The following is a 5,464-nucleotide window of genomic DNA, read 5'->3' as shown; positions in this document are numbered from 1 at the left end:
GGCCAAACACTAAAGTTGTGCATTTTGGAACGTTGGAGCCTACTATGGCTTTATATATAAGGGAGAGATGGTTTTATGTTATAAACTGCTCTGAGCCCATATTTGGGGGTAGGGCAAGGTATATATATACAACATATCATATATATATATATGATAATGTTATTACTGGACCTCACTGTAACTAGTATGCAAATGTAAAATGACCCCCCCTGATTTGGATACCTGGGGGATGAAACCTAGTCTTGCATTGGAGTAAATACAGTATCAGTCAAGATTTCAGGAAATAAACAGTGTCATAAAGCAGTATTTTTACAGTGGTGTTTAATGAACATTATTGACGACTCCATTGAAATCATCAATGCATTTTTGCAGTAAAGTGCAGAAAGAATGAAATCCAACAAACGGAAGGGCCACTTTTGAACGAAGTCACATAGGGCTCACACAAAATACTTTAAAAAGAAGCATCTCATTCTGATAGCTTCTCATGTGGATTCAACTGGATACTTTGTTCAGACAAATAAAGGTGTCCTTGAAGCTAAATGAAAGTAGTCCCGTACACCTGGAGAGGATACTGTCAAGCCATGTCTAAAGAAGCAGCGAGGATTGTTTTAGGGGAGCAACAGGTGCGAAAAATGAACCTGTTCTCAATTTTGATTGGTATAGTGAGAAACCAGATCTTCAATGTAAGTGAAGGAATTTTGTATCACGTAGTTACAGAAATTAAAGCAAGACCCTGCTTTGCACTTGAGCCAGGTGACTCTTCTGCTTTGTGTGATAAGCTATTGGTCGGTCACCAAAGTCAGATTTCTGGGTCTTAGATTTGAATGTTCTTCAGATATTGGCCATGAGTTTGTATACATCCTAACCCCAGTAAGTCTGCCTTGCTTTCTTGTGACTTGGTAACTTCTTAGCCAAAACAAAAACTATGAATCCCTAGTGCTCTGGATGTATGCACGGGAGGCTAATATTTGAATTCTTTCTCAGAATAAATGTAGATATATTTTCTAAGTGCCAATCTTTAGATAGTGCTGGCTAGCATAACCTAGAAAACAATTTATTATACCATTTTTTTTTGTTCCTGCTTTATAGCACTAGGGCTATGACACATTTGTGTTACCAGTCACTGACTCATGTGACACAGGAAACATAGGAAAATAAATTGCAATTAACAATTCTCAGCAGGGAATTATGTGCCATTTTGTACCTTCCAGGAGGCTAAACTCTACCCAACAGGTGCCTATTAAAGATAGTATTTTGGCTTGTCATCCAGTCAAAAAGTCTGACTCAAAAAATAGAAGCAAGCAACTCATTTGAATGCTGAAGTATTATAATGTACTGTATTTTCCTTGGCCAATGAACTTCTCTCCTTCATTCTCCTCAGAATCTGTGAGGTTCAACCAAAGCATGATACTGGAGTTCTTCTTGCTCATATTTTATGCAAGGTCTTTCTACAGGGGTCCCAGGTTCCACAGCAGTCTGACCAACAATACGCAGACTTGTTTTTTGATGTTTCCCCCCTAAATTAAAGTATTGCAATCTCTCTCTCACACACAAATCTCAGTGGGAATATCACAGTGTAAAACTCTGCAGAGGCTGAGCAAGCATGAAATCAGTCTCGCCTGCTTCTGTCTCCACATCAGCTCCTACTTCCCTTTGACTTTCTTCTCTTTTCTGGATGGAGTTTACAGATTATAACCTCATGACATGTTTTGGAGCCCTCCCCCCAAACATACACAACCCCTCTCTTCTTAGCATATTGGCTCTTGTGTGAAAGGAAAGAGTGTGTGGGAGAGGTGATGTCATTAGCGAAGAACGTCATTGGTTTATCTGAGATCTAGGATCATAGTGGAAAACTGTAAACAGACAAGCACTGTAGTATCAACAAAAGGGAAGGGTGGCATATGTCACACATCATAAGCTTAATTTCCTTGGCAAAAATACACAGGCAGTACAGAAGACATACGTTTGATAAAGGACTTAAAAAATCTTTGTTGTCTCCAGATATTCTTATTTGATCTGAAGCCAGTAAGGTTTTGAATGGGGAGGCATGCAAAATCAGTTACAAAAGCAAAGAATGGACAATAATTGCGAGAACTAACATGCAAGTCCTGTTTGAAGTTTAGGGATGAACTTACAAACTTGAGAAACCATACCTAAGGGCCTGGGAAAAAATTGCAACTCTAGCTGTCTGAAAGAAAATACCAGGCGAAGCTGGGTTTGAGATAGATCCAAGTTAACTGGGAGCTGTTTTCCAAGGTCCTCTTCTAAGTAAAAATAAATAAAGTGGAGAATCAATGAGATCCAGTCAACAGAGAGTTGGAATTAGATGTAGAAAACATTTAACGTAAGTCCCAAATCAAGATACTGTCCGATTCCCCATGCATTCGAAATAAATCCACATTTGAAGAACAAAGTTAAGTTTATTATAAAGCGATGGTTAGATCAGGAACACAAGCATTGTTAGGAATAACTACAAGCCTCCTAGAGAAACATAATAAAGGAACTTTGAACCAGGTTAGGACCAATGAGTCCAATTCCCGCTGGCGGGAAGGCAGATAAAACAAGCGCCCAATTCCTTGGGAACACAACGGTTCTGCAACATAAACACAAGTTCAGTTCTCAGGCATGAGATACATAATAAGCTAAGCAACGCCATAACTCCATCCCACCTCCAGCTGGTTGACCTTGAGCAGTTCTGCAGATGTAGCAAGCAAAAGACAGTAAACACCTACACAGGGAAAACACAGGGGGGAATGGACAGGGCACAATGTAACATACAGAAAAGAACCTTATGGCAGCTTGCTGACAGATACATAGGACGGTCTTGGACAAACCTTGCAGGGATTCTCAAGATGATCTTTAGCCATAGCTTTAGGATGGGGTATCCTCAGAATATTTATGGGGCTTCATGTGCAGCCACAACTATATTCTATAGTAGGCAGCAGAGCAAACAAATGCCTTGACAATCACATCAAAACTTCCTGTTGACAGTACTGGAGACATTCTAACATCAGAATAAACAGTGATTTAGCTTAAATGTAAAGGTAAAGGTTCCCTTGCTCGAAAGCCAGTCGAATCTGACTCTAGGGTTGTGGTGCTCATCTCTGCTGAACTACTGACCTTCCACAGCCTGCAGTTCAGTGTCTTAACCACTTGAGCCACCGCAGCTCCTTTAGCTGAAATGACAGTTATGAAAACACACAAGCACTTCCTCAGCTCCCATCTGTGAACACCCCTCTTATAGTTAAGATTTATTGATGATATTTTTATCATCTGGACACATGGGAAAGAAGCACTAGAGCAGTTTCACAACGTCTTCAGCAACTTCTAACCCACCATCCATCTGACCAAGAACCAATGCACACAAGAAATACTTTTCTAGACACCACTGTACAAATACATATTGGAAGTATAAAGACTACCTTATGCTGGAAACCTACTGATTGCCAAACATATCTACATGCCTCCAGGCACCATCCTAGACACACCAAATAGTTCATTGTCTATAGCCAAGCTTTACACTACAGCCACATCTGACCCCATTCTCACCAGTGTGATCTACAACAGACATTTCTGGAATTACAATACCCACCTGCTGTAGTAAAGAAACAGATTAACAAAGCAAGAATGATACCAAGGGACTTGCTACAAGACATTTCTAACCACTGGGGGTCACATGCAGCTCTCAGCTCAAACTATTACAACACATCATTAATGACTTACAGACTCTGCTAGACAATGATACTCCTCTCTCGCAGTCATGGGGAGGCAAACCTTCACAGACAGTCACATAACCTTAAACAATTTTTCGTCTGCAATAACACACTTTGTAATTTGGAAACTGACTCTGGGACCAGGGCCTGCAACAACCCTGTCCCCATATTCACTCTAACAACATAATCATGAACCTAACAACACCAGCTGTACCATTTCAGGACCATTCGCTGGTTTATCTTCCAGCGTTATATATGCCATTAAATGTCAACAACGCACTTCCACTCTCTACATCAGACAAGACAGTCCCTATGCAAAAGAATAAATGGGCATAAATCTTACATTGAAAGGCAAAACATTCAAAAACCAGGGGGAGGGCATGTTAATCTTCAAAAACATTCCATTTCTGACTTAAGAGTGGCAGTCCTCAAACAGAGAAGCTTCAAGGGAAGATTACAATGTGAGACTGCTGAACTTCACAAATTCAGAACAATAGACCCCCCCCCCCCAGGACTGAACAGGGACATAGGATTCTTATCTCACTACAGATATCAATTTTCTGCTCTTAAGCATTTCCCCCCTGATTTAATCAAGCTAATTACATTTTGCATTGTTCCTCTGCATCCTGAGTAGGGATGTGCAGCTCGGGGGGGGGGGCATTTAAAAAATCTGGATATCAGGGAACTGGAAAATATTTGTATTCCTGGTATTCTAGGTTTCAAATACCAGTTTGGTATTTAGATCCAGGGTTTGTTTGTCCCCCCAATATTCAGCTCCATTATCCCTTATGGGAAATCTTTCCTGAAAGCTGGAGGGGCTCCCCCTCCCTTTTAAGCAAATTGCACCAAAATTACAGTGGAGCTGTTAGTGTCTGTCCTTTGAAGAATCCCAAAATTTCAAGTGAATTGGACCTCTTTGGGGGCCCCCCCCCCCCCAGCTATCCTCCATTATTTGCTATGGTGGGGGAATTCCATGCTTTCTCCAGGGCAAAGAATACCAATGACGCAAGAGCAAACAAAGCAAGCCCTAGCCAAAAGCCTCTCAAAACAAACAGAACCAACAAGCCCAAAGAGCCAATGCAGAACCAGAGAATCCCAGAAGAAAGGTAGGGCAATGTGGTAAACCTAACACAGAAAATGTACAACCTGAGAAACCTTGCCAATATCAAACCAGAGAATTGTTCAGGCCAACCCAAATAGGACCACCCCAATTTAGAAAAAGTGCATTTAAAAAAAAATTGTAGCTGCAGAATGGAGGGGAAAAAAATTGGTGCGTAAGGTGGTAACAGAATCCGAAGTCAGGCTTAAGGGCTTACTGCTTGGAAAATCTGCAGTAAATGCATAATAGGCCTAAGAGATAGTGATTCTCCTGAGCCCAACTCAATTGAACTCCCAGAGTGAGCTCCAAAGGCCTATAAAGGTCTTCAGAGCTCACTCTCGGAGCCCACCACTGGCCCACAGCCCCACCCGAATTCAGTTCAAAGGCATTTAAATGCCTTCAGAGCTCACTTCCAGGTGGCCTGCCCGACTCAGAAGTAAACTCTAAAGGCATTTAAATGCCTTTGAAGCCCAAGAATATGTCTCCCACGAACCTCACAAGGTCCACGAAAAATATGGAGGTTCATAGGCAGGTCGTGGGAGACACGTTCTCCCGAACCCCTGGTTCACGAACCACAAACCAGCCTGGTTCATGCTTGAACCAGGGTTCGTTTGGGGGTTCCTGCCCATCCCTACTAGTGAGCATAATGTGT

This window comes from Gekko japonicus, unplaced genomic scaffold (genome assembly GCF_001447785.1).
Source record: "Gekko japonicus isolate JY-2015 unplaced genomic scaffold, Gekko_japonicus_V1.1 scaffold1001, whole genome shotgun sequence".
NCBI lineage: Eukaryota > Metazoa > Chordata > Lepidosauria > Squamata > Gekkonidae > Gekko > Gekko japonicus.
This window is presented reverse-complemented; position numbering follows the sequence as displayed.